Here is a 13,555-nt window from a genome sequence, read left to right as displayed (position 1 = left end):
GCTTAAGGACTGGATCTTAGATAAAATCCATAGTTCGAGGAATAAGATTTAGGGCAAACCCTGAATGTGGTAGTCAGGGTGGTTGCCATTAAGAAAAAAGAAACTCATAACATAATAAAGTGAAAATCAAGGATTTTAACGTATAAAATAACCCCGATTATGGGAGAAGGATGAAACATTTCATACTGAGAATACAGAAGTCGAGCAAGATAGGAAGAACCAGGACGGTACTCCTATGGGGCAATTCATGGACCTGCCTCAACAAAACTTACACTTTTATCCCCAACCACCACCCCGAGGAAACAATGTGGTGGGAAATTCTTTCAGGACTTTAAGTCGCTAAGCTCTCAGAGTTCCAAGGAACAAGCTGACCCGGTCGAGGCAAGAGCCTGGCTAAAGGAAATGTAGGAATCATTTGAGATTCTAAATGATTGACGAAGCACAAAAGACTGTTTTTGTCACTTACCTTTCTAAGAGAGAGGCCACCCGTCGGTGAAAGGCCAAGAAAGGCACGGAGCCAGAGGTTATAATAAACTGATTAAAGTTTGGTCAATTGTTTTCGAGAAAGTACTTCCTAAGGTTATGGAGGTAGTGTAAAAGCTTTAGAGCTAGAACAAAGGCGGACGAGTATGATGAATTATGAATCTAAGTTGTAAAAGTTGTCAAGTTTTGTTCTGAGGACAAGAATCCCATAACGACGTGATGTTTGAAGTCAATGATTAGTGGGTTCATGAAATGACTGTAAGAGAAAGGAAAATAAAAAGAAACTGAAGTAGAAAGGAATATAAAGGTAATAGAGTTTGAGGAATGATAAGGGAGTTGGGTATGAGGAAACCCTAAAGACTCGTAGCAATAGAAATAGAAAAGTATGTAATCATCAGGATGAAGGTGATTCACCATAAGTTAAAGTTGATGGTTGAAAGCATAAGAGATACATATATTTTATCCCATTTAAGTTGGGAGGATTCGAGGAAACCTTGAGATAGTTCGAAGGATAAATAATGAGACGCGGATAGACTGAGGAGACAAGAAAGTAAGAAATTAGGAAATTGGATGAAGGAAGTGACCCTCAAGAATGTGAAGTGTAAGTAACGCATGTGAATTGATACCCATAAAGGGGGACGCCAGGTATAAAAGATATCCCAACATTGAGATGACTGTTGAGATAAACAACAAAAGTAAATGAGGATTTAGTAAAAAGAAGTTCACGCTGAATACGACCAATATCTTCCAGAACATCCCTGTTATCAGTACCAAATCAGGAAAGAAAAGTGGATAATCGTTGTTATCTTTTGGAGGCCATATGGATTGACCTCATTTTGGATAAGGACATTATTATGAAATTAGGCATAGACTATCGAGGTGAGAATGATTGAATAAGATAATCTATCAAGGATATATGACTTGATTTATCCATGGAAGAGTGTAAGTATCTTTTAAAGGTGGAATTAAGGATAAAACCCTGATAACTTGAGATGAACCCTAGGGGAATGTATAAGGGTTGGCATTTTACCCTTAATAGGGACAATATGAGTTTTGATAGTACAAATTGGAAGGACTAAGGTAATAACAACCTTTAAGGATCAGTGGAGAAATTTTTCAGAAGTATATAGACAATGGTTCTAGTATTAGTAAATGGTATTTTGATATGCCCTGTATCTAGGGAATACAGGAGGAACGATTCAAGGATAACCTTAGAGGTCTTACAAGGAGAAAGGTAATATTCAAAGTTCTGAAGAATAGAAATCTTGATAAAGGAAATATGACGTAATTATAATAATGCCAAGTGGGGCACGTGTTAAACCATGAGAAGTATAGATTGAACCAATGGGGGTCAGAATTGTTAAAGCAAGAAGGACCCAAGATAAGAGACGTCTGAAGTATGATCGAGAGTCAGTCGTGACAATGTTAGCCTCTAAAGACCGACGCAATGACTTATGGTAAAATGGTGATATTTTTTTTCTCACCAGGACTTAAGAAAAGCATTTCACATAAGCAGTGATTTGAAATGAGGTAGAAAATTTAGTTGAAGGTGGTTAAAATGACATTGATTATAAGGAACTATTACTATTAGGAAAGGCCAATGAGGTGGCTGACACTCTAAGTGTAAGAGAGCAATTATAGGTGCTCGTGCCAGAGGAATACAGTGATGATGGTTAAAGCCGTGAAGGTTGCATTATAGTGTGAAATATTGACATTCCTTCTGATGATTGTGCGATACTCAACCGTAATAGTAGATTGGTAAAGATTTAATTCATCTTAATCGCTGTGAGCGGGCTATCTATCTTAGAAGGTCCTATCTTGAAAATAATCCAGGACCATGTTTCAAAATGGACTAAATAAACCTTTGAGTTAAGTCTTCTATTGAAGGCATATGATTAAGAATGGTATTAACCTGCTATCGTTGCTTTGATTGAAACTCTTCTACAATTTTATCTGCTTCATGTCATGTATGTACGTCAGGATCAGGAGTGTTCTTCATGAATATGAATGGTGATTATGTTACCTCCTTCGAAGGATTCGATACGATATGTATGGACTCCGTTTGGTTAGCTATTAAGACTTCATGGAAAACGAATGACTACAGTAGGTCAACGGTGGACCATAGTAATGCAGGAATGATTTTGCGAGTAATGAGCCGATTAATTACAACCGTGAGAGTTGTATTAGAATGGATGTTGAGATTGAGTACCACTAATCGGGTTGTGGTGATGTATAAGTTATCATTGATAGACTAATTAAGTCGATTATCTACCTATTGAATATTTATTCCTTCTTATGAATAGAGAACTGTATTACTATACGAGGAAGGTTACAGTGCAAGCATAGAATTCTAGTAATGATGATGTCTAGAATGAAATCCCGGATTTGATTTTCGATGTCGAGGGAGTTGCAAAGGTGATTGTGTATAAGCTCGAGCAAGAGCATGGGTCTATAGAATGATGGATGGAATAGCAAAAATATTTAGGCATGTGAAATACGATGCTATAATACTTGATGTTGATATATATACGTATATGTTTTGTTCTCCTATGACAAACCTCTATAGTTCATAGGTAAATTCCAAGCCAAATATTTTGTGGCAGTATATTTTATATATATACAATTCTCTTTAATTCGTTCTTTTCTCTCCTTTTCATTTCATATAAGTTTAGAAGAACAACCCTTCCAGAAGGGGAGGTATTGCCGAATGACTATCTATCTGTGTGATAGAAGCATAGTAGGATACCATCTATTATTTAATTACTTGTCAAGTACTAAAGGCTGGCCACCTTCTGTACTAACTATGCGATGTAACAAGTGTTCGTGATCATAGTGATCTCTCAATAAATTCTTTTACTTATATATGATGGATCAAGCTTTCGAAGATAGAAGTAGCTAGAAATGAAGTAGTATCAGTACGGTGGTATTTTGATTCTAACACGTTCGTGATACTAAGGTTTACACAATTATTAAAAGGTTATAGAACGCTAGCGAGTAAAAGTATAGCCAGAATAGTATTATGTATAGAATATAGTAACGCTTACGAACAAGAAAAGAAGGAGTATTGAGAAGCAAAAGTTGTAGAGCTAGATGATATAATGAGAGTCTGTGCGATAGACTTGAAAGAAATTTTGATCACTTAGCACGGATTGACTTTTCTTATGACGATAGATGATATGACAGTGTCAGAATGTCGCCTTATGAGGCTCTGTACAAAAAAAAACTGCTGATCTCCCTTGTATCAGAATAAAGTTGGAGAGCGCAAGATGCTCAGACCCGAAGTGGTCCAAAGGACCAAAGACATAGTGGATCTAATCAGAGGACGGCTGGTAGCAACCCCGGGATGGACAGAAGAAGTATGCTGATTTGACTCGAAAGGATAAAGAGTATGGAATAGGGGACCTAGTGCTGTTAAAGGTATCCCCTTGGGAAGGATTGTTGAGGTTTGGAAAGAAAGGAAAGCTATGTCCACAATTTGTTGGACCCTTGGATATATTAAGACGTATTGGGAAATTATCAAATGAACTAGCCCTACCCCGAGCCTGTAGCAAATTCATAACGTGTTCCACATATCAATATTAAGGAAGCATAATCCGAATGTCGGACATATAGGAGAATACGAGCGCATGGACATGCAACCGAACTTGACCTATATGGAGTAACCAGTAAGGGTTATGGATTGAAATGAGCAAGTGCTTAGGAATAGGGTTATTAGACTAGTCAGAGTTTTGTGGTAAAATCACAATGTGGAAAAAAAATTGACTTGAGAGTTAGAAATCATATTGCTAGAAAAGCATCCCCAACTGTTTTCTATCTGATTCTGGGACGGAATCCTTTTAAGGAGGGGAGACTGTAATAACCCCAATTTTTGGAATTTTTGAAACATTGATGAATAGTAACTTTTTGCTGATGATGCTGATTAAGGAAAATTATCGGAGCACGCTATATAGGAATACTGTTATGGAAATTCTAAGATCGTATTAGTATTTCATAAAGTAAATGAGTGTATGTAAAGATCGTCGGAATCAAAATTCGAACACTTTGATTTTTTCCGAAAATCCACCAGATACCGAAAGAATTGAGTATAAAGTAACATGATTAAAAAGATTTAAGTTCGAGGATTATAAGAGAGGATCATAAAAGGAATATAAAAGATTGTAAAAGGTTTAGAGGAACCCAAGTAATGAGATCCCGGATATGATCCTTCAAATGATCAACGTGAACGAGAGTTAAGAGAACCGTAAAACAAATAAATGACCAAGGAACAAGCACATACAAGTAGAATGGGTAGGAAGCTTCCGAGAGAAGCTAAAATATGTGGTTAAAAGAGAAGGTGACATCATCACATCATAAGATTTGGATATGTGGCATGGAAGTGATGTCATCTAGGTGATGCAAGCATTTTAATAAAGTAAAATCTAGATATTTTAGCAAGGATCAATTGCAACCAAGCATTATTTCACACATTCCAAGACAAAGACAAGGGAAAAACTCATCTTCCTCACCCAACCAAAAAGCTCTCGGCCAAAACAAATCCAGCAACTTCAAACTGCCATATCTCCTTCAATACTCACTCAAATGTTGTGTTCTATAGCTCGTTGAAAAGGTATTGAGATGGCCTACAACTCTTGTTCACAAGTCTCGTCCAAATAAGCATGGTAAGACCCTTAATTTTACAGTTGTTTCAATCGTACTTTTAGAAACTTCAAAGCCTAACTTTGTGTTCTTGATTTCTTTGGAAAGATCAAGCTTCTAGGAGGCTCCCTAAGGCTTCCGAGCAACTTAACACCTCCCAAGGAAGGTATAAACTTCAAACCCCAGCCTTTAATTTGATTATTAGTGAGTTTGATGGTTGGTTTTCTAAATGAGAAGCATGATCTTTGATTATTAGTAGTTTGATTTGAATTTGGAGTGATTTGGTGAATGAATCTTGTTATAGTTAATAGAACTTGATTGTGGTTGGTTGAGATGTCGAATCTGGAGAATAAGGACTGGTATAGTATTATTTAGTTGAGGTTTTGATGTGTTAATAATTGTGGGTTATTTGGTGAGGTTTTGGTGTAGTGAGAAACTTGGAAAACTCGTAAACATAGCCGTCATAATGCCCGTTTTCCTTAGACTGTAGTACATGAATCTCGAACCAGATAACTCACTGACCAATATGTAACTTTGCCATGTTTAGCTAGATCATGTCGTAAGATTCATTTTGGTACGTGGTTCGCTTAGATCCGATGTACAGTTTAGGAGAAACGACCATTTTAAGTTACGGCGATTCGCGAATGAACCTTTACCCCTCACTTAATTTCAAAACCTTGTTAAGGCCCCTAAAAGACTAATTGGATTATGAAACAATTATGTAAGGTAGATTAGGAAGTTGGAAAAATACTCATGAAAGAGTCGCCTTAAAATTCGTAACGGTTATTTTATTAAAATTGGTGGAACCGAGGGTACGCAAGCGATTAACGCAAATCGTTAAGCGTATAAGCGACCATAAGCGACCGTTAGGGTATGAGTGAGTTTTGACTAGTTTCTTAAGTGACCGTGGTATAATTCTAGCTTATGTTATTGTTCATAGGTTACCGGACCCACTCTAAGCTTAAATCTACCCCCGGAACACTCAGGCAAGTAGTCTACCCGTTATACTGTTGTTGTGATGTAAATATATTGATGCATTATCTTGAGATAAGTGCATGACTGTTATTAGAAAATCTTGCGATATATTGGAGCATGTTGATATGGTATATATATGCATGTTGTGAAATCTTGATATTCTATTATCAATTCAAATGCTTATAAATTGCATAATACCTATGTTAGGGATAAGCAGTAGTTGCGTATACCCTTAGTATAGGGGGCCCAAAGGTGAACATTTTTCTAAACCGGGAGTCGATGTTCCCGAGTATAATATATATATATATATAGTTTTTTATAACTACTAATCGGATAAGGTATATTCGATAGTTTTAAATAATAATCAAACTTATTTTTGATTATTCAAATAAAGATGGTACTTTCGTATAAGTATATCTTTTGTTATTTATTATTCATTTCAAGTATGAGTTTTAAAACTTCTACTTCAAATATTTTTATAAAGTTTATCCTTATGTGAATATTATTTAAATAATAATATTCAGATATTTCCTAAATATCGGGATTGATTTAATTTAGTAAATCATCATTACTCTAAACATTCTTTAAAATGTTTTTGAGTCTTCAAAATGATATTAAAAGTTAGAGCGGATCCCAAAACTCGTTTTCAAATTTAAGATCTTCCTTTCGAAGGGGATTTAAATACTCGCTTAAAAATCCGAGGGATCCGGCTCTGTGGTGTATTTTATGTTCGCAACGAGGTTGCTGTTTTGATAAAAGAATTTGATTACTTCCCCAATATTCGGGAAGTAAGTCCATCTAATTGAGTCGGCATAAGCGACATGTCGGGGTACTATCTATCAAGGTGTAAGAGGCTGGGTGACAGTCCATCCACGCATGAGTGGCCGGGTAACTGTCTAGGGCGAGGTCCTAATACAACCAGGGTGATGACCAGCGAGGAATTCATCCATCTACTATAGAAAAGGTTACTTACTGGTATCTTTGCCTGATCAGCAAGATATCAGGTTTATGCCAAAATTCTCTTCTTTCCAAATTCATTGGATATGACAACTCTGTCTATACTTGTCATGACAGAGGTTTTTAGGGAATGTATGAGATATATATAGGTGTATATATATATATCGGGACTTAATGAAGTATCTCGTAACTTCATTCTTTATAATGATATTTCAAAGATTGAATCTATTCAAGTCTTATCTTGTAGTCTCATCTATGTGATGAACTTTTGAAACTGATTATACCTTGAACGGTGGTAGTTTAAGTAGTATTCGGAAAAGATATAAGTATATTGGAGTATTTTGTAACTTCATCCTTTCAACTTATATTTGGTTAATGATTATCTTATGCATGACAAAGATTTTCAGAAAAATGTTGAGACAAGGTTAGATATATGAGATCACCTTGCAACAATATTTTTATACAGTTATAAACTGGGACTCTATGTATATTATGCATGAAAGAGGATTTCCAAGATTTTAAAAAGTATATATACATATATACTAAATATTTTGCGACTTGGTCGCGTTAAGATATCAACTTGGTTCATTTTTGCTTGACCAAGACTTTCATGAGTACTATGAGAATGCTCATATATTGTAAATTATTATACATGTCATTTTGGTGGGCTTGTTGCTCACCCTTGCTTATTCTTTCATCACACAACAACAGATAGACAAGATGAACAGGATCAAGCTCCCAATTCACGAGTGGATAGGAAACGTTCCGCAGTTTCCTGTAGGCGTTGATGCCGCTGTAGCTGAGGTAGTAACCGCCAATAGGCTAGGTTTTTAACTATTGATGTACCAGACTTATGTATATTATGAATTGTAATAATAGCAAAGAATATGTAAATTTATTCAGAAACCCTTTTGAGGTGTCATGACTTATAATTGTGGAATAAAATAACTTGTGTTATTTTTGGTATTCATCTCTGATACTATAACTTGTGGTGTGTGTGTGTATATTATGGGGTCACAGTACGCAATAGTTGGTTGTTTATTAAGATTAAGTTTTATTAAGGGAAATGGAACTCGTGACAACCCAGATCCCCGACCCCAGATTTGGGAGTGTTACACTCTCTATATAGATAATGTCTCCAAATCTTTAAAGCGAATACTATGGCTGCTAACTCCAAATCATGAGTAGGATATTTCTGTTCGTGTGGTTTCAATTGCCTTGACGCATATGCAATAACCTTATCATGCTGTATCAGAACACATCTGAGTCCTTTATGGGAAGCATCGCTATAGATTACGAAATTCCCTTGGTCATCTGGAAGCGACAAAACAGGTGTCGTGATTAATCTTCGCTTGAATTCCTGAAAACTTTCTTCACATTTATCGTCCCATATAAACTTTTGATTCTTCCGTGTAAGCTTTGTCAATGGTGTCACAATTCTTGAGAAATTTTGAACGAATCGGCGATAATATCCCGCTAATCCCAAGAAACTTCTTACCTCTATTGGTGTTCTCGGTCTTTCCCAATTTGTAATTGCTTTAATCTTCACTGGGTCCACTTTGATCCCTTCATTACTGACTATGTGTCCTAAGAATTGGATTTCATGTAACCAAAACTCACACTTCAAGAATTTAGCATATAACTTTTTCTTCCTCAGAATCTCCAAAGCTGTTCTCAAATGTTCTGCATGATCCTCTTCTATCTGTGAATAAATCAAAATATCATCTATAAACACAATAACAAACTTGTCCAAGTATTCCTTGAAAATTCTGTTCACCAAGTCCATGAATGCTGCCGGGGCATTGGTTAATCCAAAAGACATCACTAAAAATTCATAATTTCCATACCTTGTCTTGAAAGCTGTCTTTGGTATATCCTCTGGCTTAATCTTTAGTTGGTGATATCCCAATCTCAAATCAATCTTGGAGAAGTACTTGGCTCCTTTCAACTGGTCAAACAAATCATCAATTCTGGGTAACAGATACTTGTTCTTGATTGTAAGCTTGTTGAGCTGTCGATAGTCGATACACAGTCTCATGCTCCCATCCTTCTTGACAAATAGTACCGATGCATCCCACGGGGATACACTGGGTCTGATTACTTCTTTCTCTAACAACTCTTGCAATTGCTTTGCTAGTTCCTTCATCTCAACGGGCGCCATTCTGTACGGGGCTTTGGATACTGGTTCCGTTCCAGGTGCTAAGTTGATCGCAAACTCAATTTCTCTGTCTGGAGGAAGTCCTGGTAACTCATCAGGGAACACGCCTGGGAATTCATTGACTACTGGAATATCTTCAAGTTTTGCTGGCTCCTGACTTCTATCAATCACATATGCAACGAAATACTCGCATCCTTATCGTAGTAACCTTTTAGATTGGATCAGCGTTAAGAACTTCTTTGCTTGTTTCTGGCCCTTAAACATTACTATCCTCTCGTCTAGCGTTTTCACCATTACCTTCTTATTTCGACAATCTATCTGAGCATCGTGCTTAGATAACCAATCCATTCCTAAGATAACGTCAAACTCTCCTAGCTTAAATGGTATCAAGTTCACACAAAACTTATTACCAGAAATCTCAATCTCACAATTCCCACAAACTTGTTTAACAGATAAACGTTCTTGATTTTTTAATTCCATATTCATTATTTCATTTAAATAATCAACTGAACAGTTTAACTTACTAACAAAATCTTGAGAAATAAACAATCGAGTTGCTCCCGAATCTATTAACACTTTGGCACATAAAGAATTCACATTAAGCGTACCTGCTACGACATCAGTATCCTGGATAGCGTCCTTCACAGACATATCAAAAACTCTAGCCCTTGGAGTCTCATTCACTGCTGGAGTAGATCCCATAATTCTTAATGCATTACTGACTGGGGCTAGTGTCTTGCAATCCCTGGCTAAATGTCCTAGCTTTCCATATTTAAAGCATGTAAATCTAATAGCTGGAACCTTAACCGCTGGATTTCGAGTAGGCTGATCCTTGTTTACTGGTTCTCTCGCTGGCTGATTGCGGCACTCCCTTGAATAGTGCCCTTTCTGATTACACTTGAAACAAATCACGTTCAACTTATTAGAAAGTCCTTCGTGCTTCTTCCCACATACCTGACAATCTGGAAAAGTTAGCCTCAACTGATTCAGCTGATTCATATTGACTGGACGGTTACCTTGACCTCCGTCACCTACATTTTGCTTTTTGAAATTAAAATTTCTCCCTGCTGAAACTTGCCCTTCTTAAAATTTGGAAACTTCCCTGGTTGTGAATGTCTTTTATTTCCTTCAAACTTCCTCTTGTTACTTTCCTTTTCTTTCAGTGACATCTCACTCTCAGTTTCTGCAATCATGGCCTTCTATACAACTCTTGCATAGGTATCCAATTCAAATATAGCTACCTTCCCTCTAATCCATGGCTTCAGACCTTGCTGGAATCTCTTGGCCTTCTTCATGTCAGTATCTACATATGATGGCACATACCTTAACAATTCTTCAAAATTACTTTCATAATCAGCTACCGACATATTTCCTTGCTTTAGCTCGAAAAACTTCAGCTCCATTTGATCCTGAACAAACTGGGGAAAATAATTTTCTAAAAACAATTCTTTGAACCTCTCCCAAGTAATAACATATGTACCTTCCAATGTCTTCACAGTCTCCCATAAATAGGTGGCCTTACTTCAAATAATAACTTACAAACTCCACATTCTGTTCTTCCTTCACTTTAACTAAAGCAAACGACTTCTCTATTTCCTTTAACCAAACATTCACTTCAATCGGATCTAAGGAACCCTTGAATTCTGGTGGGTTTACCGCCTGAAAAGTTTTGAAAGTTACTTGGGGATTGGTTTGTCTTTATTGCTATTGTGTCATATGAACTGTTTGTTGAGCCAAGATTTGAAGAATCTGGGCTATTGCTGGGTCTATGGGTCCTGGGTTTGCATTCTGGTTGGTATCATCTTGGTTGTTACTGTTGTTATTGGTTTCTTCATTCTGGGTGTTGGTGCGGGTATTTCTTCTGGGAGGCATTTTCTGAAAAGAATCAAACAACTTATTTAGCCTTTAAATCAAATCCTTTGCATAAAAGAAAAGTTTTGTAAAACAGAAATATGTCTTTTTGAAAATAGTTGTAACAATTGAACTAAGTAAATTGCATGCTTCTTTACAGAATATAAACAGTTAAGGGGACAGGGTATATGGTATCACAGGGGTATAACTGGTGCAATAAATAAAGTAAAGTAAAACAGGTGCAGTAATGTAAATGACAATGCTGGAAAGGAAAAGGTACTGATATATATAGATCAAAAATTTTAGGTAGTACAAGCGTTAAAATGATTCGGAAGTAAAAGCAAAAGGGTACAACAAACCTACTCACTAGTCAGCAGATCTAATCTATAAATACAACCCAAGGTCCATTGATACATACTACACACTACTGTACATACTAAACAACCACAACAACAATGATCAGCATCTCCATCTCTGTGCCTCTGGCTCATGGCAAGTCTGGACCTCCAATCTCCTCAAGCTCCTCCAGAACCCACTTAGTCCACTCCACAAGAAAATCCGGGGTGATATCCTCATGAGTAGCCTCAACAATCCTCACAGCAGCTGCTCTCTGAAACACGTGGAGTCTCTCTCTGAGTCGCCTCTCACCACTCCCAACCTCTATGGTACGCATGATATGTAATAACTCCTGAATCTAACCCCGTAGGAATCGTTGCTCCATAAGGCAAGCCTCGAACTGATGATATGGGATAGGATAGGAAGAGAACTAAAAAGGTACACCTGTAACTGAGTGACCAGTAAGACCTGAATCAGCAGGTGGGGGTCCTCTGATAGGTGGCCTCATGCCTGGGGGTGGTATAGCCTGTAATGGTACGGGCTCCAATATAGGTGGAGGTAAAATAGCCAACACTGGTGGAACAACATGACGTGGATCTGAAGATGGTCCTCCAACTGAGGGCTCTGAGTGATCAGCTGGTACGGAGATGAAAGAGTCGGCCATCACTGCTATCTAAAATCATATCGCAATATAAGAATCTCGAACCACAACGCGAATTATACTAATACCTGTTATATCATCGCACTCATCCTCTCGACATTCTATCTTTCTATTTCCTTACTTCTAATCTTAACCCTCTACCCATTCCCGTCAACCTAGGCTTGTGTCAGTAACTTATAACCTGTAGCTCTGATACCAAACCTGTGGCGCCCTCCAAACCCGGGTCAGAAGTTTGGGGTCCACAACCAGACACGCCTTATTTGTAACCTGTTTATAACAGTGATAAAGATAATAATAATATGTAATGACCCTATTTACCAACTACCACGGATCGCAACAGGTTAAAGTATGTACACAAGCCACACACACACACTTATATTATAAACGCCTAAATCCCAACTATTCAAACTTACAATCAAATATTAAACATTATTACAAACTTCATAAACTTAAACTATTTCAAAAGCTGTCAGCTATCTTAACTCGATCAACCTGGACCCCTAGCTCTCGCACTGGATTGGAGATCCTCGCTACCAACTGGTTCCTTCTTAACTGAAAAAGAACATAAACAACATCGCACAAATGAGCTAACTAGCTCAGCAAGTCACATTGACAAGACTGAGAATAATGATCATCAAGTGAAAAGAGTTATGGTATCAAGTGAACAATGAATAATGATTTAGAATTGGATATTATATTTTTATTTTAAAAACCAAGGTTAGGCTGCTGATCAGTCACACACTAACCCCGAGCAAGGCACACAGCTCTGCTCTAATTACTGGATCCAAGGCACATATTGGCCTAACTTGACCACCAATCTGGTCTGACCACGAATCTGGTCCATAATTTTATAAAACAATCCAATTCTAACATAATAACAGAATAAATAATGTAAAACAGTAAACAAAATCATAAGCAACATTGGATGTCCAATAATGAGATGGTTCCAATTTTCACAAATGAAATATGGCTCTCAAATGGTGAAAGAAATGGATAACAAAAGAATCAAAGTTTCAAGGTTATAAGGATTTGGTCTTTCAGAGCGTAAGGTACAATGTTTTGAATATGTAAGCAATATGATTAAGTGTTTGGTATTTAGTTTGCATATATTTGTGGAGTAGTATCGTATATTTGTGGTCCGTATTCGGGGATTTAACAATCAATGGTTCAGAAAGAATAAGGTTTACGGCTCAAAGATCAATAACTGGAATCAAGGTTTAGGGTTCAGTGCTTCAAAGCACTTGCAAATAGGACTATCAATAATCTAGAATATATCTTGAGAAAGTTCAGAACACTTGCCTGGTACTAACTTGCTATACTTCACCAATTTCCAATCACAATCTCCTACTCCTCGACTATCTATTTCCCTTTCCTACGCCTTGCCTCTTATGCTCACATAATATAAGTATCTATCAATACTCAACTCACACGATTATGTTTGGTATACACTTCTATCTACCCTTCGTTTTACCCAAATCCGACTAACGGATTGAAAGTTA

Source organism: Apium graveolens, chromosome 5, assembly GCF_009905375.1.
Source record: "Apium graveolens cultivar Ventura chromosome 5, ASM990537v1, whole genome shotgun sequence".
NCBI classification, from domain to species: domain Eukaryota; kingdom Viridiplantae; phylum Streptophyta; class Magnoliopsida; order Apiales; family Apiaceae; genus Apium; species Apium graveolens.
This window is presented reverse-complemented; position numbering follows the sequence as displayed.